Source organism: Aedes albopictus, chromosome 3 (assembly GCF_035046485.1).
Source record: "Aedes albopictus strain Foshan chromosome 3, AalbF5, whole genome shotgun sequence".
NCBI lineage: Eukaryota > Metazoa > Arthropoda > Insecta > Diptera > Culicidae > Aedes > Aedes albopictus.
Genome location: NC_085138.1, coordinates 303,303,414 through 303,328,689, shown reverse-complemented (window position 1 = coordinate 303,328,689; position 25,276 = coordinate 303,303,414). Strand labels below are relative to the sequence as shown.

At 42.6% G+C, this 25,276-nt stretch overlaps 1 protein-coding gene across 2 annotated transcripts in view; it reads right to left on the bottom strand.

The window, feature by feature from the left end:
* The window catches only part of LOC109413122 (formin-J), a 401,246-nt gene that overhangs the window by 224,130 nt on the left and 151,840 nt on the right, over positions 1-25,276 (bottom strand). The window lies entirely within an intron of this gene.

Sequence of the window (25,276 nt, the reverse complement as noted above, 5' to 3'; positions counted from 1 at the left end):
ACCTTTATGGTGTAATGCTGGCTAGCTTCTTTACTTGGGGCGTACGATTTGTAATGGCAATAACGACCGAAGTTACATAAGCAATCAGACAATGCTTGGAGTAGGTGTCGCAGAATCATCCACATTTGAACCGGCGGCATATCGGTACTGCGGCTTGCAGCTGCTTCGACAGTACCGATGAAATACTGGACTACTTTCTTACCTGTCTTTTGAAAAGCGTTAAACCTTTTTTCGATTTTTTTTTCAACTGTGTTCAATAAAATATGACTACTTGTACAAAAAAACGATGTCCTGTCCAAATGTTTTTATTTCATTATCTTCTGTTATAAAAAACAGAGAAGATAATAGTAATTCCTATATCTAGTGAAACTCAATTGATAAGGAGATTTTACCTTGTTTGCTGCTGACAGCATCCTGTCGGATTAAAATTGAATTTTCTGGGTGTGGGAGTAGTATTTTTTTTTATTAAACATAGGTATATTTGGAAGAAAAATCGGTCAAAAAAAGTTCAACCCTTTTCAAACGACAACCTAGATAACTTTGAAAGAAACAAAGTATGCAAAGTGGCTTATCTAGTCTACGTCCAAATAATCCACTTTGCATACTTAGTCTCACCAAAATTTATCTAGACTGTCGTTTGAAAGGGTTAAACTTTTTTACCGACTTTTTTCAAATAAAAAAATACTACTAGAAAAAAATGTTGCCTGGATGATTATCACAAAATAAGTTGACAGCAAATGAGGTAAACTTTGAATCAACCTTACTTGAGAAATATCTTTCGCCTAGTAATCATCTTGCCTATGTATTTGTTCCGTTACCTGCAAAGAAAAAAAATGAAATAAACTATTAGTAGAAGTTGATGGATCACTCTCAGTTTATTGGAACCAAAAAGTAAACACATTCATACGGAAAAACAATGTGATTAATAGAATAATCGTGCCCAGCAGATTTTGGATCTCCCTCTTAATTGTGGATATGTTTTCTTTTTTGGATTCGAAAGATATTCTCGGGAATTTTCTAAGGAAATGGAAAAGACCCCTTTTGCCCATAACACGAAAGAAAATGTCATTATCGACTCTATGTTTTTTTTTTCAATTTAAATGAATTTTCTTATGCACTGAATAGTGTAAAACACCAGCATGAATTAAAATTTAGAAAAAAAAAAAAATAAAAATTCCTGAATCCTCTACTTTTGCATCAACGCATGACCAGTTTTCCTCACCCCAACTTTTTGATAGGGCATATAAAAATAACCTTACCCACCGTTTTTTTTATTTTTTTTTTCTGTAGAAAACTGACTTCCAACCTCATTGGGGCTGTCCATAAACCACGTGGTCATTTTTTTTGGGACTTTTCGACCCCCCCCCCCCCCTCCGCGTGGTCATTAGTCCATACAAAATTTTTTATTTGTCCATACAAAATGGTCATGGGCCGAAACCCACCCCCCCCCCCCCCCTAATGACCACGTGGTTTATGGACAGCCCCTTATTCTTATTTGCCAAGTAGCCTAGGATGATCAAAGCTATTTTTTCTTGAATTTTCCTTTTCATCGATTTTCAAAACGAGCAAAAGGGAACAATTTTTGAGACTTTTGCTATCAATAACACAGCGTAACAAAAATTAACTTTTGGCCTGTCTCAAGAGCAAACTTATGTGTCTCTGACAGACTTTGGGCCGCTGAATCCGAATCTGGGCTCAGATTTGCTCCAACACGTCACAATTTTGAGCTATACCTCAATTTATAGGGTAAAATATACGATTTTGGACTTTTTTGACTGCAAGCCATTAAGCGTGGAAATATTTTTTTAAGCAATCAAAAGGTTAAATGGTCAGTTAATATCCAAATTAACAACTCATGCAAAAAATTTCGTTTTACCAAATTGATTTTGATAGTTTTAAGCGATTTATGTTAAGTACGATATTTCCCATACAAGTCACCCTCCACAAGTTGCATGCAAGTTTTCATACTAACATAAAATGCTTAAATCTATCAAATTTGATTATGTAAAACGAAATATTTTGCATGAGTCGTTAATTTAGATGTTAATTGACCATTTAAACTTTTGATTGCTCAAAAAAAAATTCCCATGCTTAATGACTTGCAGTCGAAAAAGCCCAAAATCGCATATTTTGCCCTATAAATTGAGGTATAGCTCAAAATTGTGACGTGTTGGAGCAAATCTGAGCCCGGATTCGGATTCAGCGGCCCAAAAACCTTCGAAGACACATAAGTTTTCTCTTGAGACAAAAAAATGTTGCGCTGTGGAATAGACACACACATAAACCCTCATTTTTTTTACATATTCGGATTCCTTGTAAAATTTCCAATAAGTATGATCTGTTGAACAGTTAGTTTTCATTGGGAAAGTATGTTAAGAATGGGAAAGAGTAGCGTGACGCTACAACGTTGTGAGCTCTGCTAATAATCCCGAGAAAACATGTAAGAAAATAATTTCAAGTGGATCTCTGCAAGAAACTAGATAATCAACTTCAAGGAAAAGCCATGGTAAATATAAAAAAAGAAAACGTGGCACGAACTCTATGAGAAATACCAACAGCGGCTCCTGCAGAAACCCCAGAAGACTCTCTTAAACATCCTAGGAGAAACTTCAGGTTAAATTCTGAAAAAAAAATCTGAGAGGCATCCCAGGATCAACACCGGAAGGAATCTTTCTCTCAGAAGCTCCGAGAGAAATCTCAAAAGAATTCCCGTGAGAACCGTTGGGAAATATACCAGCTGAAGCTTCTGTAGAAACCTAATGAGAAACTCTAAAAGAAATCTAAATTTATTGAGGAAACCCTTCTGAAGGAATTCCTGCAGAAAATTAATGAAAAACTTAAAACCGTTGGAAGAGTTTTAGTAGAAATCCCAGGAATAACACTTTCAAAAGGAATCCCGAGAGAAACACTTATGGAAATTCCGCAACAACATCAGCGGTGTATCCTGAGAGGAACTATTGTGGAGATCTCGGGATCAATCCTAGTAGAAACCCATGGAAACTCTGGGAGCAATACTGGGAAAATCTCTAGAGCAATTCTGTATGATCTGTATGATATTAAATTTTGTATGTAAAAATTCTAGAAGGAATCAATCGGAATTCCGGAATCCTAGAAGATTTTCAAGGAATAATTCCGGAAAGAAATGTTCGAATCTTGGAAAAATGCTGGTAGGAATTCGGAAGAATATCTGGAAGAATTTCAAAGAATTTCCATATCAAAACAAATGGCGTGAAAAAATACGGAAGAAATACATGGAAAACCCCAGGAAAGAATATCAAGAGGTTCTAGAAAGAAACCCTGACAGAATTTCTGGAAAAATCGTTGTAGCCGATTTCCTAGATGAATAGACTAACACTACATAATCGAAAACTTTTTCTTTCAGACCTACACCATGGGTAAACTCTGTGGACTCTACAAGTAGATCTACAAGTAACACAATTCCCTTCTTTTTATTCACACGAACTTATGTTTTATTGTTTTTCAATTGGTGCAAAAAGAGATAAAGTTGCGAAAGACGGACCCGGTTTAGGGTGGTGATTCGAATCCAGTTTGACTTTCTATTCTGCAGGCTGGTACGCTGGACAGTGGACATCTCTGTGGCTCCATGGCTGCGAAGCGCACAGATTACACAAATAACGAACGGAATTATCACTTTCATTCTGGAGCAACAGTGAACCCCTTCCGAAGAGAAGTAGAACTGGACTGTTTGTGAGACATGGACTATAGTATGGACGTAGCATATTGGGATTCTCATGAGCTTGTACTCAATGAGAAACCCAATGTGCTACGTTCAAGGCTACGTTACACTATGTCATGCCATGCATAAATAAACGTTCATGCTTTACTCACGCCCTCTGTAGACGTCTTCCTCTAATACATCTTCAGTTTTTCCTTCTTCTTGGCACAATGATAGAGCACATACAAACAGACGCTCTATCGTGCGCAGCTTATTCTTTTTTCTCACTCACTCTCGTACACAAACACAATAACGAGAAAGATAAAAGAGGTGGCATTTTGCCCCCTCTTTTATCTCGCTCTTTCTTGTGTTTATCAAAAAGAAGCTGCTCACGCTAGACGTAACAATGGCAAAATTTTCACCGATCACGCTTTCATCGATCATTTTGAAACTTGTGACCTTACCTAACAACCAAAGACGCGCGCATTTTTTTTCTTTGCGTTTGACGTTTCACATTAACATTCTGCGAACACCTTCTGCTGGTACTTTTGGTAAATGATGATGGTAGGACCAATCTAAAAACTGACCATGGTTAGACCATTTTGAAAAAAAAGTTGATTTTATCAATAATTTCCTGATAATTTTAACTGTAACCTCCCTACTAGCTAAAGTTATCCTCTTCTTTATTGCAACTATAGTATACGTAGACTTTGGTTGATACGTCTTTAAATCTATTTAATTATTTAGAACTAGCTGTCCCGGCAAACGTCGTACTGCCTGCCTATTCTGTTTTTTGACATCTGGTTTCATGAAGAAATGCCCCTCAAAATGGAATTTCTGATTTTCCCGTTTTTCTGGCCTTCCCGGTCACATTTCCTAATTATTTTTTCGTACGAACACGTAGGAACCCTGTACGAATGCAACACTAAAAGAATGGTGTAGATCCGTTGGCCCGTTCCCGAGCCTATTCGTAACATACAAACACCATTCCATTTTTATTTATATAGATTTTGCCAAAGACCTATCTGAGCATAATTGGGGTACCAAAGCTAGTCTATTTGTAACGTTCAAGGAAGTCCTATTTTATATACAAAATTGATCAACTTTTTGCATTATACTATTGCGAAAATATGTCAACTTCATGCTGGCACTTTTGAAAACTCATCGTTTTATACTTAAAATTCAAGTAATTAGCTAAATTAGACCACCAGAATATCATCATGGTTGCATTATGAGATGCTAATCTGCTAATACAGACTTATCAGAGGCCGTGCTTATTTGTGGGTTACTATACGCGGAGCATTTGGAGCAGTCATTTTCGTCGTACGGAATCGCTGATAAGATGGCATCTTCCAAAATGCGCAACAGGGGATTGACTACTGGCAAAGAATAAAAATAGAAAAAAATGCCATATTTTGCCTTTTTCTATGTCAACGTCAAGCGACAAGGCAAGTGGCGCTCTCTAAGCGTACCAAGGTGGAAGCTCTCTGTAACAGTGTTCGTGATTTGTCATAAGAGAAGGTGGTGTGCGCATGTTTTGGTATCCGCATACAATCAGTAACGCACACAACCGTATGAAGGTTGAACATTCATCCGCAGATAGCGCTGCGATAGTGTCCCTCCGAGCATCAGCGGAGTGGGCATTCTTGATATTCTTATTCTTTGCTACTGGGCCAAATCAGCCAATTTCCTGGCTTCGTCTTACGTCGATTCATGGAGAGCCTCTACATTTCCAATTTTGTTCAGGACACGCAGTCAAGCGGTTGTAATTACTTGACGTCATGCCTATGCCGATTGATATCCTTAATAAGTGCATTAATATGGCTTTTGTACTTTCACCATACGCGCCAACTTGTGACGTAGTTGGGGGGGCAAGTCCTCTCAAAATCAACCAAATTCGTAAAATTTCGACGCACTTCATCTAGTTTAGGCATATTTACGTGAAAACTAGTGCATTGAGCTAAAAAAAGTTTAATTTTGTCCAATTTTGGAGAGCTTCGCCCCCCCAACTACGTCACAAGTTGGCGCCTATGACTTTCACAATTTTATTTTTTCTATAATCAAGAACTTATTCTCCTCGCACGTTCCGTGGGACTCTAGAAAAAGTGCTCACATATTACATAAGCCACCGGCACCGTTAGTTAGAACAGCTTGATTATAGCTTTTGTATCTGATCGATTTGCTTGCGAGGGTAGAACATTTTTCTCCAAAGCCTTATATTTTTCTGTCACGCAAGACTAAGTGTGTAACTACAGGGTGCGGCAGGAAAAAAATGCGAAAAGTTCAAGGCACTATTACACGCTAAATATGGGATATATATGACTATTTTTTCATGACAGTGTATCAGTCAATGTCTATATTCTAGCAATGAAAAATAAAAATGAACATATTTGATGTTTAACATGTGATAATGTAGGCCTAATTAGCGGATATCAATAAACTGCGCGCCCAATGGTCAATAAACAAAATGACTATAACAGTAACAAAATTAGCTCAAATTTGATGAACAACCAGACCACACTGATCCAGAGCCATGTAGTTTCACATAGCAGATGAAATAAGTACATAGAGTAATGCGGGGCAAAAGTTCGCACCTAACAGACTTCACAAAATAACTAATAAACGAAAAGAAAACAATATCATTTTTCTTCGTTAAACGGGTCCCTATCATGTTGCCTGCAAAACGTAGTACTAGATTTTTTCGCGTTACTTTTGTAGTTTAAGTAATACAATTTTTAATACAAGTACTCCAATGCGAACTTTTGCCCCATAGTGGGGGCAAAAGTTCGCATTAGGCGGGGCAAAAGTTCGCACCTTGTACAGGGTAGTTTATTGGTGTGATGTTCATTTATTTCATGTTAATTCATGTTCGTCTTTTCACTCTAGCCATGAAATCTGTTTCCTTCTGTTCTTAGCATTACGGTCCAACTGGAATACGACCTGGTGTTCAGCTTTGTATAGAATGTGTTTATGAAGACTTCCACAACTATTTACTAAGAGCTGTCCTTTCCAGCGTTACTGAAGTTGTCAAAATACATTGTGAGGTAATCATAGAGATCCATGTTGCACAAAATACATGAAAAAAAAACAAATATGCAGCAAAACTGTCGAACGGGATCGTAATCGAATCTTATCCCCGTCAGTATGGTGATGAGTTATAGCTGTCAATTTACAAACTAAGCTATGAAAGACCCCGGTAGAGTAGATGAACATAAGAACTTCAGAAACATATGAAAAGACACGTCGAGGATAACGAAGAAAATGTTTAAAAATCTTTTTTTAGCCATTTTTCATTTCTTGATTTAAACGGGTTAACATAATGTCTGCCTTACAATAGAACTTCTCACAAAACTAAGTTCAAACCCTCTGCCGGAACGATTTCAGGGTGCATACTACGCATATTATACATATATAGTAGTTTCTATACGAAATCTTCATTGCTTCAAAGATTCTGTAATTATATTGATGTACTAGATTCAGGAATCTAGTGCGAACTTTTGCCCCACAGCTACTGCGAACTTGTGCCCCACTGTCGAGGATTTAACAATGTCCCTTTCTGTAAGAAGCACTAGTAGTTTATTGTTTATTCGAGTGCACCTTTCGAACTATTATGGAATAACGATTCTCCAACGTCAAGAGGTAATGAGATACTTCTTCTTCCTGTTACTACACATTCTTATTCCAAAAGGTCCAAAAATTCTATCAAAACACCTCGAAACACATTTTTTCGCATAACTCTGCCAAACCATAACGAAATCATTCCAATTTTTATTGACGAGTAACTGACCTGATTATGTGTCGAACCCATACAGATTTGTTTGGGTTCTTAACTTGTACTCAGAAAAAGACCCACTGCGAACTTTTGCCCCGTGCGAACTTTTGCCCCGCATTACTCTATATTTGATGATATTGTAGAGAAAATCAAAAATCTTGTTTTAACAGATGCGAAATTTAGCGACCTGTGCGATTTTCTGCGGTTTGAAAATTCTGTTTGTCTTCATCTTCAGGCGCCGCCCTGTAAAGGTTAGTGACCAAAATGGGAAATTTTTTAATTAACTTTTCAGAAAACTAGCCTATTATGGATCATGGAACGTTGAAACATAGATTGGTTAATGTCAAATGGACGAAAATGAGGTTTGAAGTTGAAAAACACTTTCGCATTTTTTCCTGCCGCATACTGTAATGTTTCTTGACTTCCATTTGACTCTTAATGATGATGATTATGAAGCGTTTTTTAAACTTCATCTCGATTGATTCGTATTGCTTCTGCTGATTGGTCCAACTATGATCATTTCGTTGGTCCAACCATTATCAGCATTGGTCCAATCAAAATAAAAATGGTTCACCAAAAAAAAAAGTACGATATTCATATATATAATAGCCCTGTTTGTCTGTCCGGTGACTAGCCAACCAGACGCAGCACGCGGGGAAATTATCGGAGCGAAGTTGGCTGGTGATCTCCACGAAACGTCGAAATTCAAAAACAAACAGTCCTCAAGTTAGTACCTTTGGTGGTCATTACCGCTCGCAAAAAAAAATGCGTTACTCAGAAAGTCAAAGTTTCTGTTTAGTTTTTGTTGAGTGACATAGTGCTCCCGGGGAAGAAAAGTTATTTTGTGATGGATTCCAGTGAGTCTCCCGCCGAGAAGAGGCGGGCGATTAGCAAGGCTGCAAAAGCAGAAATGACGATCGCGTCAGAGTGAGGCAGTTCGAAGCGAGATACGGCGGAGAGATGCACAGACTCACCGGAATCGTAGAGCAAGCGATATACCGAGCCGCAAGCGCGTCGTACAGCGGTTGCTGCCCCTGTTCGTTCGACACGGCAGAGAAATGTAATGCCGTTTTTCTTTTTTTAACCTAGGTTGGAAATGGATTGGTGGAAAAATTCGTGCTACCACAAAGGCAAAATTAAACTTCCGTGGCCTACGAATGCATCGGGAGAATCACTGGAATATCCCGAATTCCTGCGCAGCCTCCTTATGTACACCAACAGTCACGAAAGAACCCATTCCAGGCAGTGCATTCGGCCGTACAACAGTGCAGTTTCGTTTGCTTCTTTGGGAGCGAAGATAGCTGATGTTCCTGATAGAGGCCCGTATGTTTTCAAGGTAACGATCATTTATAATTTCCCTATCCTTGGACTAAATATTCTTTTTCAACAGGTACATGGACATACCTATCATAGGACATCTCACGTCCAGCCACCACATGGTGAACCGTTACAGTTCGCCCAACTATGTATATATGCTTGACAGCACTCGAGCTACGGAAGTGCGGCACAACCATTCGGCAAGCGAATTGTTGCGGACGCCGATTTTGGACAAAATTAACCGTTTCATGCGACAGAACAATGTTCTGCCATAGCATTACACTTTGATGCGGCAAAAGATGATCACTGAGGAGCAACGTGCAACCATGAGATGCCAGTTGTAAAAATGGTTCTCAAAATCGATCAACAACAAGACCAGCGGAGATATAATGCGGCGATCGCTGACGAAGTTGCGATGATTTTCGTCAATGAGGATGGTGAGCCACCGTTCAACAGGAACATCCGAATCTATCCGAAAAATCAGGTTAACTCGCAACAGCAATTCCTGAATCTTAGCATCTTGAGCTCGAATCTGAATCCGAAGCCGTATGCATTGTTGTATCCGTATGGCTAACCAGGATGGCAACCTAATTGGCAGTGCAATGCGTACGAGAATGCACAACTTATTCGTATCAGGACCAACGTAACTATGTTGCAATATAAAGTTGCTCAGACGGTAATACACACTGCAGAACTTAACCCCGTAATGATCGCTGGCAAAGTAACCCAGCAATGGCTGGTCGATTCCTATCTTTAAGTAGAAGCTAACAACCTTAACTATATTAGGTAAGGTAAAAGGTATTTCCTTGACGTGATCAAAAGTTCTGTACCGTAAACTGGGGTGTAGTTGATCAGTGGGGTGAACCTGATCACCCAATTACCCACGGATCTGGGCTTTGAAGGAAGTTACCATTCCATTTTAATGTTACGTCATTGGCATGCGAATGGTTATACAGTAATTGTTGCTTCCTTGAAAGTCTATATTCGCGGATAATTGAGTGATCAGGTTCACCGCACTGATCAACTACACCCCAGTTTACGGTAACTGATATATTTATCAATAAATAGCACTACATTAGGCAAAACCAGCGACGACTCCGAGCGGAACAGTATCAGGGGCTCACTGATCATGTGGATAAATTTGGCAGTCGATGGGAATGTTGATTCTTCCCTCGAGTTCTGAAGGACATACCCTGGTACTGATGAAGGGAGTGATCGTCATGCTGTTACGAAACTTGAATCCGCGAAAAGGGCTTTGCAATGAACAAGAATGGTTATTGAGCAACTCGATAGAAGCACAATTACTGCTAGAATTATCTCGGAGTGTAATCGCGGAGACGTTGTGATGATCCCAAGAATAGATTTGGCTCCAAGTGACTCTACATTGCATTCTACGTCGACGGCAATTTCCAATCATACCAGCATATGCTATTACGAAACGATCAATAAATCGCAAGGACAGACATTTGATCATGTTGAAATTGATTTTCAGTCAATCGTATTTTCGCATGGGAAACTATACGTTGCTTTGTCACGATCTCGGAACCCTAATCAGGTAAAAGTTCACATCGAACCTAATTCACAGCAAGAAGACCTATTGAGGGATGATCGCCAGTTTACACGCAATGTGGTCTTCACCGAAGTTTTTCAGATGTAAATATAAGCTGCTATTGAATTCACCGAATAAACAATTCTATTTAAAACGTAGAAAAATGTAAAGTTTTTTTTTTATTTAAAATTTACAAGCGTGAATAATGACGGGCTTGGTGGTCTAGTGGCTACCGCTTCTGATTCGTATGCAGAAGGTCATGGGTTCAGGGATTGCCCGTCCTTTTCATCCTACTTTGTATCTTTCTATCCACTTTCTCTCGCTCTCTCTACATATACAACTCATGTATATTCATATGTTCATAGCCATCGCTAGAACCAGAAACGAATTGAAAAAAAGTCGTTTCCCTCCCTTCCAACTTCCACTCACAGCACAGTGTTGTATATATATAACGCCTATAAGTTATGCAACCAAAGCGTGCTGTGCCGCTTGACCTTATTCACCACACAATCTATACGAATACTATAAATAACCCTATCCATGGATCGCATCACCGACCCAACGGTGACTCCCAGATCTCCCATCCTTTCCGTCTAACAAATACCCCAGTCCGTGCTGCGTTGTGGGGACGCAGAGTGCTCTCGGTCTCTAGTAGCAACAACCAGTACACTCTAACATTCCTTTCCCTTCCCAGCTGACTATAAGGACTTGGCCGGCGCCGTTATTGATCAAATATGCATGAGCTGCTAAAATTGCACTTTGAGAATAAGTGGAATGTCCCAGCCCCTTATTCAGTTGGATCACAGTGCAACTGGTACCAGTTCAGATCAATCACGGAGGAGCAACCATTGACATGTATAGTCAGAATTGATCGTTGATCGATCGATCGTATTTAAAATTTACAAGCGTGAATAACACATGAACCATTTATATTGAAAAGAAAAACACTTGCCACGGGCGCTACTGCGTCCACAAATAAACTAGTATTTAATATTTCGATTACTTATTTGTATGTTTTTGGTACTTTTTAGAAAGATTAAGAGTAGAACGTTCCATTAAGATCAAATTAGGTATAATAATGTTCGAAAATCACAGTAATATTTCGAATCAAATATTGGGTACATCCCAAAGACTTCAAAATGGTCCAACCATCACCATTTACCCTATTTCGTGAAACATGCTAGGAAAACATCAATATTAGACGTGAGCATGTTATGTCGTCCTTATCGTCCTTTCACGTCAAATTGATGAGGAACACTAGACCATTTTGTTCACGCCTTTGAACGATTTGAATTACGTCATAAAAAAACTGTCTGATTTCCAGAATGTATCACCTTCTAAATGCTGAACACCGTGCAGGTGGTGGTAATGTTTACTGAGCGATGCTAGGAGCGATGTATTCATCATATATATAATAGCCCTGTTTGTCTGTCCGGTGACTAGCCAACTAAACGCAGTACGCGGGGAAATTCTCGGAGCAAAGTTGGCTGGTGATCTCCAAGAAACGTCAAAATTCAAAAACAAACAGTCCTCAAGTACTAACTGGTCATTACCGCGCGTTACTCAGAAGTAAAGTTTCTGTTTAGTTTTTGTTGAGTGACATAGTGCTCCCGGGGAAGAAAAGTGATTTTGTGATGGATTCCAGTGAGTCTCCCGCCGAGAAGAGGCGGCGATTAGCAAGGCTGCAGAAGCAGAAATGGCGATCGCGTCAGAGTGAGGCAGTTCGAAGCGAGATACGGCGGAGAGATGCACAGGCTCACCGGAATCGTAGAGCAAGCGAAACACCGGAGCAAACGCAAGCGCGTCGTACAGCGGTTGCTGCCTCTGTTCGTTCGACACGGGAGCGAAATGTAAGAGATGTAGATGCAGAAGTTCCTCATACCTGTGGCCCAATGAACGTAATATACCAATTTTGTCAATCAAAAAATTTCATCGCTGAAAGACCCACGGATGGAAAGTTCAATTCGTGCTGCCACAAAGGCAAAATTAAACTTCCGCGGCCTACGAATGCATCGGGAGAACCACTGGAATATCCCGAATTCATGCGCAGCCTCCTTATGAACACCAACAACCCCGAAAGAACCCACTTCAGGCAGTGCATTCGGTCGTACAACAGTGCAGTTTCGTTTGCTTCTTTGGGAGCGAAGATAGCTGATGTTCCTGGTAGAGGCCCGTATGTTTTCAAGGTAACGATTATTTTTAATTTCCCAATCCTTGGACTAAATAGTCTTTTTCAACAGGTACATGGACAAACCTATCATAGGACATCTCACGTCCATCCACCACATGGTGAACCGCCACAGTTCGCCCAACTATATATGCTTGACAGCTCTCAAGCTACGGAAGTGCGGCAGAACCATCCGGCAAGCGAATTGTTGCGGACGCCGATTTTGGACAAAATTAACCGTTTCATGCGACAGAACAATGTTCTGGCACAGCATTACACTATGATGCGGCAAAAGATGATCGCTGAGGAGCAACGTGCAGTTACATCTGGCCATGAGATACCAGTTGTAAATATGGTTCTCAAAATCGATCGACAACAAGACCAGCGAAGATATAATGCCGCAACCGCTGACGAAGTTGCGATGATTTTCGTCAATGAGGATGGTGAGCCACCGTTCAACAGGGACATCCGAATCTACCCGAAAAATCCGGTTAACTCGCAACAACAGTTCCTGAATCTTAGCATCTTGAGCTCGAATCTGGATCCGATGGCGTATGCATTGTTGTATCCGTATGGAGAACCAGGATGGCAACCTAATTGGCAGTGTAATGCGTACGAGAATGCACAACTCAACCGTATCAGGACCAACGTAACTATGTTGCAATATAAAGTTGCTCAGACGGCAATACGCACTGCAGAATTTAACCCCGTAATGAGCGCTGGCAGACTAACCCAGCAATGGCTGGTAGATTCCTATCTTCAAGTAGAAGCTAACAACCTTAACTATATTAGGTAAGGAATAAGGTATTTCCTTGACGTGATAGAAAGTTCTGTAACTGATATATTTTTGTCAATAAATTACATTACATTAGGCTAAACCAGCGACGACTCCGAGCGGAACAGTATCAGGGGCTCACTGATCATGTGGAGAATTTGGCAGCCGATGGGAATGTTGCAGCCGGCGTCCCGGTGATTCTTCCCTCGAGTTTTGAAGGATCGCCGAGAAATATGCATGAAAGGTGCAGCGACGCGATGTCCCTATTTGCAAAATTCGGAGCTCCAGACCTTTTCATTACGTTTACGGCTAACCCTAATTGGGCAGAAATCGTTGACAATCTACGCCCAGGAGAAACCGCCTCCGATCGACCCGATTTGGTGGTTAGGGTATTTAAGATTAAACTAGCCGCTTTGATGGATGACCTGTGGAAAAATAACAAACTGGGACGATCGAAGGCCTACGTGTACTCGATCGAGTTCCAAAAGCGAGGACTCCCCCATGCGCACATTTTAATAACATTACAAGCGGAGGACAAATTTACGACGGCTGAGCGGATTGATGCGTTTGTAAGTGCGGAAATACCACCGACTACACAACCAAGTCTTCGCGAAATTGTGTTGAGGTTCATGATGCATGGCCCATGCGGACCTTCTAATCCAAGAGCAGTATGTATGGAAAACGGTAAGTGTAAAAAGGAATTCCCCAAACCTTTCACCGACACGACAACAATTAACTCGCATGGGTATCCGTCATATCGTCGACGCAGTATGGAATCCGTAACAGTACGCGGTAGTCAAATGCACAACGGCAACGTGGTGCCGTATAATGCATTTTTGACCTTGCGGTACAATGCACATATTAATGTCGAGGTGTGTACATCCTTACATGCAGTCAAATACATATACAAATATATCTATAAGGGATTTGACTGCGCCAATGTCGCTATTACTGCCGTTAATCAGACGGAAGCTCAATACAATGAGATAACCAATTTCATTGACTGCCGATACGTGAGTGCCCCAGAAGCTATGTGGCGTCTACTAGAATCGAAAATGCACGCACGTTCTCATACGGTCACCAGACTGCCAGTTCATCTACCTAATCAGCAACGACTTATTTTTGAGCAAGAAGCGGGTTGATGCGGTCTCCAACAAGGAGAAGCGAGGAGTCAGGTGCTGGAAGCTGCTTACGCAGCTCAAGCGTGGGAGCTCCTGTCCACTCCACGGCAAGCCAGCCGGCGGAGGTCATGGACGGAGCATGGTTGCTGAGGGCCATCAGCCAAGTAGCAGGAAAAGGACGGCCCGCATTGGAGGTAGCTGAGCAGCAGCTTGGCAAAATTATCGACTTTGCGACAACTAAGTCGAATATAAGCAAGGACCTGAAAACGGCCTTGCTTCGGCTTAGAGCGTCAGTTGATGAGGCCAAGCAGGAGCACGCGGTCGCGTTGCGGGCTGCGGCAGCGGCGGAACCCGCAAAGGAGAAAGCGTCTAAGCTTACGCAAACGGAGGCCTTCTCCTTCGCGGGTAGTCCTAAGAGTGTGGAAGCGAATGCACGTGACAAACGTGACAAGCATTCGCAGAAGCGGGCGAGGCAGCCGTCAGGTGAGGAGCTGTCTGGCGGTGCCCGCAAGGCCAGGCGTATAATAACCCCTAAAGTCGGTATTATGGCCGGAAAGTCGGACCCCAGCCAGGGTTCCCGGAAAGCTGGGAAGGGTGGGCCTGAAAAGGCCGGCCCGTCCCGGAATGATGGGAACAAGGGGTTGCGACCAATGGTGGGCCCTCAGCAGCCACAGAGCAGGGCGATCCAAGGAGATGACCCTCCTTGGACAAAGGTAGAGCGGAAGAGGAAGAAGAAGGTGAATCCGCAGGCAGAAGTGCAGGTCGCCAAGCCAAGGCGTAGGAAGGCAGGTGCCAGGCGCGAAAAAGGTGACGCTATCGTCATCAAGACCGAACAGTCGAAATACTCGGACGTCTTGAAGGCGATGAGGTGCGACGCCAAGCTCGAGGGTCTTGGAGCCGACGTACGCAGTATCAGACGTACTCGTACGGGCGAAATGATCCTGGAGCTTAAGCGCGAGAAGGATCACAAGGGCGCCGCCTACAAGAGGCTGGCAGAAGAGGTCCTTGGTGATGGAGTGGAGGTGAGGGCTCTTACGCATGAGGCGACTCTGAAGGTCAAAGACCTAGACGAGATCACCGAAGCGGAAGAGCTCATCACGGCACTGCGGCAACAGTGCGATGTTCAGGTGGCCGCCACAGCCGTCAGGCTGCGGAAGGGGCCAGCAGGGACACAGATAGCTCTGGTTCAGCTACCTGTGGCGGACGTTAAAAAGTCCGTTAAAGTAGGGCGGATAAAGGTGGGCTGGTGCGTATGTCCTTTGACATTCCACGAGCCACCAGAGGTTTGCTTTAGGTGTCTGGAACCAGGACACAAGTCGTGGGACTGCAAAGGCCCCGACAGGCGCAAACTGTGCAGGCGATGCGGCGCTGAAGGTCATAAGGCCCAAAGCTGCACGAGTCCGCCCATCTGCATGATCTGTACCGGGAAATCCTCGAACAACAGACATCCGATGGGTGGTCCAAGGTGCCCGGCCTTCAAGAAAGCCGCAGTGAACAACAAATCACAGTGCAGGTAACGCAGCTGAACCTGAACCACTGTGATGCGGCTCAGCAACTGCTTTGTCAGGCAGTTTCTGAGTGGGAGACGGATATCGCCATCATATCGGACCCATACCGAGTACCCGCCGGCAACGGCAACTGGGTCGCGGATGGGACCAGAAAAATGGCGGCGATATGGACGACGGGTAAATACCCCGTTCAGGAGTTGGTGTCTACTACCTATGAGGGCTTCGTGGTCGCCAAAGTAAACGGGGTCTTCTTCTGTAGCTGTTATGCGCCTCCGCGGTGGCCGATCGAGCAGTTCACGCAAATGCTGGACCGCTTAACGACCGTGCTAACAGGGCGAAGGCCGGTGGTAATAGCGGGCGACTTTAATGCCTGGGCCGTGGAATGGGGAAGCCGTTTCACGAACCAGCGGGGTCAGATCCTGCTAGAAACACTGGCCATCTTAGATGTCGACTTGGCTAATGTCGGTACCAAGAGTACCTTTAGTCGAAACGGAGCGGAGTCAATTATTGACGTGACCTTTTGTAGTCCTGGCCTAACAAGTAGTTCGAACTGGAGAGTAGATGATGGCTACACTCACAGCGACCACCTGGCGGTTCGCTACAGTATCGACTACAATAACAGCAGACAGCGGATAGAAGAAGAGGCGGCTAGGCCAAGGCCAAGCCCTCGCAGGTGGAAGACATCATACTTCGACGAAGGGGTATTTAGGGAGGCGCTCCGCCGTGAGCGAAACTTAATCGGTTTAGACGGCGACGAGCTGGTAGCGGTGCTCTCACGTGCGTGTGATGCGACCATGCCTAGGCGAGTCCACCCTAGAAATGGGAGGCCACCGGCTTACTGGTGGACCGACGCGATTGCGGACCTGCGCCGCGCCTGCCTACGGGCTAGGCGGCGGATGCAGCGAGCACGATCAGAGGAAGAGCGAAACGAACGGCGGGTGGTGTTCGCCGCTGCAAAAGCCGCGCTTAAGACCGAGATAAGAGCAAGCAAAAAGGCCTGCTTTGAGGGTCTCTGTCAGAGTGCCAATACGAACCCGTGGGGTGACGCCTACAGGATCGTTATGGCCAAGACGAGAGGTGTGATGGCTCCTACAGAGCAATCTCCAGAGATGTTGGAGGGGATCATTGGAGGACTTTTTCCGCGTCATGATCCTAGTCCTTGGCCTCCTTTTGTAGGACAGCCGGGGACTGGGGCTGGCGATGAGGAGAGGGTCACCGATGTGGAACTTGCGGGGATAGCTAAGTCCCTTAGCGTAGGTAAGGCCCCAGGTCCGGACGGAGTTCCGAACCTGGCCTTAAAAGTAGCTATTGCAGATGCTCCCGAGATGTTCAGGTCTGCTATGCAGAAATGCCTGGACGAGGGAGTTTTCCCAGAAGCTTGGAAAAGGCAGAGCCTGGTACTATTGCCAAAGGCGGGGAAACCACCCGGAGACCCGTCGGCATATAGACCAATATGCTTGATTGACACGGCGGGGAAGGTGCTCGAAAAGATCATCCTCAATAGAATGTTGCGGTTCACCGAGGGCGAAAATGGTCTTTCGAGTAACCAGTACGGCTTCCGGAAGGGGAGGTCCACCGTAGACGCTATCTTGTCGGTTACAAAAACCGCCGAGAAAGCACTCGAGCCTAAGAGAAGGGGAATTCGTTTTTGCGCGGTAGTGACTCTGGATGTAAGGAATGCGTTTAATAGCGCCAGCTGGTCTGCTATTGCCGATGCGCTCTTGCGTCTGGGGATACCGGAGTACCTGTACAAGATTCTCGGAAGTTACTTTCAGAATCGTGTACTAGTCTACGACACGGAGGTGGGTCGGAAGTGCTTTCACATAACCTCAGGAGTCCCGCAAGGTTCCATCCTGGGTCCGGTGTTATGGAATGTCATGTACGACGAGGTGTTGAGGTTAGAGTATCCAGTGGGAGTGGTGATTGTCGGATTTGCCGACGACATTACGCTCGAAGTCTACGGTGAAACGATCGAGGAGGTAAAGTTGACTACCAACCACTCGATCAAGGTTGTGGAGGCGTGGATGCGGTCCAGAAAACTGGAGCTGGCTCACCACAAGACAGAGGTGACGGTTGTTAACAACCTGAAGTCGGAGCAGCAGACGGAGATCAGTGTAGGAGACTGTACTATCCTGTCAAAGCGCTCCGTCAAACACTTGGGCGTGATGATCGACGATAAGCTTACCTTCGGTAGCCACGTCGATTATGCCTGTAAAAGAGCCTCCACAGCTATTGCGGCACTGTCCCGGATGATGTCCAATAGCTCTGCGGTGTACGCCAGTAAGCGCAAGCTTCTGGCTAGTGTTGCTACATCCATACTTAGGTATGGCGGCCCGGCGTGGGGCACCGCGCTAAGTACTAAATGCTACCGACGGAAGCTGGAAAGTACTTACAGGCTTATGTGCCTGAGGGTTGCGAGCGCGTACCGTACCGTGTCACACGACGCTCTCTGCGTCATTACTGGTATGGTGCCTATCAGCATTCTTATCAGTGAGGACATGGAGTGCTTCGAAATGCGCGGCACAAGAGGCATACGCAGGACTGTCAGGATGGCCTCTATGGTCAAATGGCAGCGCGCGTGGGACAGTTCCACCAAAGGAAGGTGGACCTATAGGTTGATACCGAGGGTAGATAGTTGGATTAATAGGCGCCATGGGAAAGTCACATTCCACCTGACACAGGTCCTTACAGGTCATGGTTGCTTCCGACAGTATCTACACCGTTTCGGGCATGCGGATTCTCCCGAATGCCCAGTGTGCAATGGTTTAGAGGAAACGGCGGAACACGTTTTGTTCGTGTGCCCGCGTTTTCGCACAATGCGTGACCGCATGCTTGCCACATGCGGGGAGGACACAACTCCGGACAACTTGGTCCAGAGGATGTGTAGGGATGAGTTTGGCTGGAACGCCGTTTCAACGGCTATTACCCACATCGTCTGGGAGCTACAGAGGAGGTGGCGCGTGGACTCGGAGAATGGCTAGTCCAGATGCAGTACAAGAGGTGGTCCAGGGGTTCGGAGTCGGCTTCGTAGGTCATACCGGTGCCCTGCGGTCGAGATCGACCCTTACAACGATTAAGTGGCCGCGGAGAGGAAGTCCCGGTAGCGGTGCTGTCGTGGCGTCGGTCTACTGGGTTGGATTCGAGCCCGCGGTTGGAAAGGGGTCCCCGGCAAGGGTCGGGGTAGGTGAGATCCTGCTGTCTGCAACCTACGGATGCATCTGATAGGGCCTGAAGGGTAGTGATACCCTTCCTTTGCGGGCAGGTCAGATCGGGTTGCATGTGGGCATCAGTTCTTGATGTCCGCTCAGCAGTAGGGCGCGGGCGGGGTTGACCCTGCCCGCCTTCCGAGGACAAAGGGAGTGGCGAGGACCACTCGGGAAACTGGCTAAGCGCCAGCATGCTACCGTGATGGACTCTCCAAAGCGAGTCATCGATGTTCGTTGTGGGTGCGATGTGCACTAGCCCCTCTCTGAAGCAATACCTTCTTGGTGGTTCCGGAGAGACGTAGGGTTTGGCGACCATAGGAATGGTTTAGTGGGTACGAGGAGAGAGTAGTCCTGGATTTTACTTTTGTTGTAGAAGACGGCCTGTCAGACCTACACTACCCTAACCTTCTGTTAGGGTGTCTGTTGAGCAGATTATCCCCCTATGGTTTAGAAAAAAAAAAAAAAAAAAAAAAAAAAAAAAAAAAAAAGCTTGAAGCTTGGTTCCAACTTAATAGTGAGGACCCTACTGCACGGCAATTTTTGTATACGGATATTCCACAAAATTATGTGTACAAGGAAAATAAATGGGTGAAACGAATAAGAGCTGGACCTATGGTAGTTTCCAGCATGTACACTGTTAGCGCGAGAGACGAAGAACGCTTCTATCTACGTCTTTTATTGTTGCACGTAAAGGGTGCTACAAGCTTTGCAGCTCTTCGGTCATATGATGATGTTGTTCACGCTACGTTCAAGGCAGCCGCTTCTTCAAGAGGACTCCTGGAATCTGATGAAGAATGGGACCGTTGCCTTGGAGAAGCTGCTGTATACGAAATGCCCAGACAGCTACGAGACACTTTTGCTTTCATCTATATTTTTTGCCAACCATCAAGTGCCATTGATTTGTGGAATAAATACGTCAACGACATGGCTTTAGACTACATGAGGACTGACTCCAACGATTGTGCCATCAATAAAGCACTTCATGACATCGATGCACTTCTGAAGCAGCATGGATCATCGTGCCTACAACTCGGTCTTCCAATACCAACTGGAACCTCACCAGCTGTACCACAGCAATATGATGTTGCAACAGAGGCACGTAGGGGATCAGACCAAATATCCATGCTCAACGAAAATCAGTCGGAAGCGTTCAACAAAATCATAGCTGCGGTAGAAGACGAGCACATTCAACAGCGATGCTTCTACATTGATGGCCCAGGCGGTTCTGGGAAAACATTTCTCTATACAACATTAATGGCATTTGTCAGAGGTAAGCAATTATTGAGACCTTCTTTAGTGTATTGTTAGTGTGTAGCTGGTAGACGTGCTATTAATCAAAACTACGCTGAAGGTGCCTGGGTTCGATTCCCGGTTGGTGCAGGAATTTTTCAGGTTAGAAAGTTTCTTCACTTCCCTGGGCATTAACTGTCATCATGTTTGCTCCACTATGTATACTTATGCGAAAATTATGACTGTTGAGCAGGCCCTGTCTCAGCGAGGATGTAGCGCCAAAAAGAAGAAGAAAGAATTTATTAGTTTTACCCGTAACCAGTCAGTATAGTGGGAATGTAACTGTAATTGTTTATGCTTACAGGTGCTGGAAAAGTTGTTTTGCCATTTGCAACGACTGGAATTGCAGCAACACTTTTGGCAGGTGGTAGAACGGTTCATAGTGGTTTCAAGCTTCCCGTTCCGCTTTTGGACACATCCGTTTCCTCTATGAGACTAACATCCCCAGAAGCTGCTGCTATTCGCGCAGCATCACTCATCATAATCGATGAAATCACGATGTTGTCAAAGTATGGACTGAATTGCATAGACCGACTGTTACGAGACATAATGCAAAATCAGCAACCATTTGGTGGAAAAGTTTTTGTAGTTGGTGGAGATTTCCGCCAAACTTTGCCTGGTGTCATCAGAGGAACTCGAAGTGATGTTTTTGAGTGTTGCATCAAGTCCAGCTCGCTATGGAAACACTTCCTACAGTTAAAATTGATAACCAACATGCGATGTAGGGGACTGGATGCTCACAATGAATGGCTCCTTCAGGTTGGATCTGGAAACACTCCTCAAGTGCCAAATTTGAACGATGAGAATGTGCTCGAGATACCTCAACACATGGTAGCGACTGAGGATTTAATCAAATGTGTGTTTGGATCTGATGTTCAAGCAATGTCGGTTCAAGATTTGTCAAAACGCATCATTGTGGCTCCTACAAATGCGCATACGCTGGCGATGAACCGGAAAATCATTGACATGATAAATGGAGAACCAACGGTTTATTATAGTGCAGATTCTGTTGTTACGGAGGACCTAAGCGATGCCACGAGGTATCCTCCAGAATTCCTTCATGAACAAACGCCATCCGGAATGCCTCCACATACCCTGGTACTGAAGAAGGGAGTGATCGTCATGCTGCTACGAAATTTGAATCCGCGAAAAGGGCTTTGCAATGGAACAAGAATGGTTATTAGTGCCATTTACACTTATCAATAAGTTGATTCAACCAAGAGGTTCAATCTTTCCTTCAACTTCATCAAGAAACACAATTTGATGGAAATATTGCTAAATGTATTGCATGCATTTTTATTGAGGAAAACATGGATGATAATGTTGAATCTTGATGTAAATACTGACCAACCTGCAAAAGCGAGGATTGAGGCTGGTGATCATATCCTCAATATTTCCCCTCCGAAAGATTGATCCAACCACCGCTATCATCCAGTTTGACCAAACCATCAAGATCATCCAAGTCCGTCAAACTTTCCCCTTGAGTTGTTTTATTCGATCAATCCAGCAGGGTAAAAGAGTCAGCAGATTGAGCGAAGACCATTCCATCAGTGAGGAAGAGATAGCAATTCACCAACATTCAGCGCGTGGTTTACGGCGTTCATGGTGGCCAGCTCAATTGTATTTTATGGAATGCTTTGGAAGCAAATTTTTAGAAATAAATAAAGTGTCACGTTTTTGCATTGTAAATAAAATAAAGACTTAATCATTATAAAAGTGCAAATTTCGATATATCACTTGCTTATTCAATTCCATTAATGATTATGAAAAAATAATGTTTTGATAATTTTGGTTATTTACCACGTCATATTCGATTTTTTGTAAGCATTCATAAACTCTTATTTATTGAACCCAATCTCTCGGATAAGTATGATGAATTGGTAAATAGTGGATCTATTTACTAATTCATCATGCTATTTTTCCTAATTTCTTGAGAAGGTTGATGTTTTTTTAATTTCTAACACAAGTTATGAATTTCTACCGGTGAACCAAAATACTTCATACAAAATGGAGCTTAAAAAATAAGTATTAACAGTTAGGTTCGAACTTCAACATGTAAATTTGGAAATCACTCAAAGGGGCTTTTCCCTCTTACAAAATTTAAAGTTAAAAATAAATAAATAAATAAATAATAGTTAGGTTCGAACAAGTTTTGATTTTTGCTAATGTCATAGTAAATATGTAAAGCAGTAGAGGTTTGGAAAACAAAGGCTGATAAGAGGTTATTGCCATATTGATTTGTTTGTTTCGGCTATAATTGGCTTCTTTAACGGTGTTGAGATAATTCGATATTCTGAATCTGCATGTCAAACTGAGCCGAAATCCAAATTTTCATGAATTTCGGAGCCCGGGAACCTATTTAAAAATCAATTTGAAGTTTGTATGGGAGCGATTTGTCGAATCACCCCTTGTCGCAGTTTGTACTGGGCGGAGCTGTCAAATAGTTGCCCAGCTGTCAAAAGGTGATTTTAAAAAAAATCTTTGAAATTGATTTTAGGTACCAAAATAAGGTTCTAAAAATCTGAAAAAAATCATAGTGGTTCAGAAAAAGGTGCTCTTTCGTATAAAATCGAAAAATCATTATGTTTTTCTTAATTTAAAAACCCAATTGAAAATGTTTGCTTTATCCGTTATTAACAGGGTTATCTATAGCTAGATTGATTACTAAACTATGAATAAATTATATGCCTTGAGAGTGACTTTGTGTATTATTGGCAGTGCTTCTCTCTTTGCCATAAGAGTTTTTTGTCGTCCAAATATCTTAAAACTTAGCTGTAAACAGTTTGATTGGCAAAGATGTGACGCCAACTTTCAGTTTATCAGACTTTAGATAACACCCCATGACGAAAAGAACAAAGCTGTCGAAAATATACTGAGTTTTCTAGCATTTTATACTAAAGGCACTAGAAAATCGCATATACGTTAGTGGAAATTAAAGATGTGATATAAAACATAATGAACCAATATTAAATATTAAACAATATTCCTAAATAATCTAATGAAAATTTACGATGCGCAACTTGTGTTTGAAAATGTTTATTTGGCATCGCTTTCTTGTTTCCTTTATTCCACCATTCCATCAATTATTTCTTTCTCAAGGATTATTGATGAAATCACGAGGATCAAACCAAGTATCAATCCAATATCTTCGACATTACCCCTTTCCAGAGAGATAGATCAAGCCGAGGCTCGAGCAGAGAGAAAATCTTCCGGCAGTATGAGAGAAGTTAATGCATAAAGAGAAAACAAACAAGTATCCGTGCATGCTTATCATACGTGCACAGCTAGCAAAGCAAAGCCTTTTATTGAATCAATGCGTCGTCGGTGGGTGTGCGGTTGAGTTTCAGTCCTACCAGTCCCAAAGCCAATAATGCGGAAGATAATGTATACAGGTATACCTCGATTTAGTGGACATTTCAATTTTTTAAATGTCTATAAAATCGAATTTTACATAAAATCGAAGCAATTTTTTTTATTTAATTTTCATTTAAATTTTATATTAAAATGTTCCAAAACATATGAAAACTGCATGAAAATTGTATTTTCGATTAAAGGCTCGGAGTTTTTGGCATAAATTAGTAATTTCCGCTAAATAACGAATAAACCGCTATCTCGCTATTTTTTTACGATCGAAGTCTTTTGTCCAAAACTATATGTATGGTTGATTGAAAAGCCAATATATTGAGTAATGGACATACCCAATAACGCAATTTGCATAAATGTCCCAAAAATTGAAAAAAAAATTAAGGAATTTATTCAGGGATTCCTTTGAAAATATTTCCGAAGATTTATTTACCCTGGAATTTCTTTACGAATTGCTTCATAAATACCTCCGGGGATCCCATCTGAAATTCCTCAAGGGATTTCCTTCCGAAATTTAGAGATTCGTGACACGTACTTGATAGAGCGTGGATACTGGTTGTGCTGTATTTGCCGAACGATCTGTATGAGTAGTGTAGTGTGCCGTTATCGCCTCGGTCGCCTTTTGTTGCAGTTCTGAGGGATTAAACAAAATTAAGTGAACCCAGTATTTTCAACTTTATTACGACGGTCTCCGAATGAAACTTTCCACATCAAATCATCATGTTACAGAATATTTAAGAAAATCTTCCATGTGTTCCTCACAGTCACAAAGAATTATTTAACGAAATTTGGCAAGAATTGCTTCATCACTTTCTACATGATTTTTCAAAAATCATTTCAGAGATATTTTGAGAAACTCGCCCAGGGATTATTTCAGAAATTCCTCTAGTTTGGAGAATCTTTTGGAGATTTCTTTAGAAAATCTACCAGAAATTTCTTCAGAAACTCTTGTAAAACATCTCTCTGTTTTTGTTTGCGGAAACTTGTCCGAGTGTTCGGCCAAAAAATCCATCACGGATTCTTTCAAAAAATCTTCCATGGATTCATTTGGAAATATTCTCCAGAGAATTGTTTAGATTTTTTCTGTTCTGTAAATTTCACAAAGAATTCTTTCAAATCATGAAAGATTTACTTCTGAAATTCCTCCACTTTTTTCCAAAAAAAAAAATATTCAGAGATTCCTTTAGAAATATCTTCAGACATTTATTCAGAAATTTTTCCAGAGTTTCCTTAAAACTTTCAGCTATGCCTTCATAAACTATTTTTCAGGAAATGTTTCAAAAGTTCCTTCAAAAATTTTAACTGGGGTTACTTTGGAATGTTTTCCAAGGATTTCACCAAAAATTTCCTCAGCAACTTCCAATTTTTACCGAAATTCCACAAGTGATTTCTCCAGAAGTTTCAGAAAGAGTAGAGTATGTATGTTTTTTTTTGTAGTAATTCCTCCAGAAATTTCTTCAGAAAATCCTTCCTTTTTTTCAAAACTTTTTTAGATTTTTTCCGAAAAATCCTTCGAAAATTCCTTTAGACAT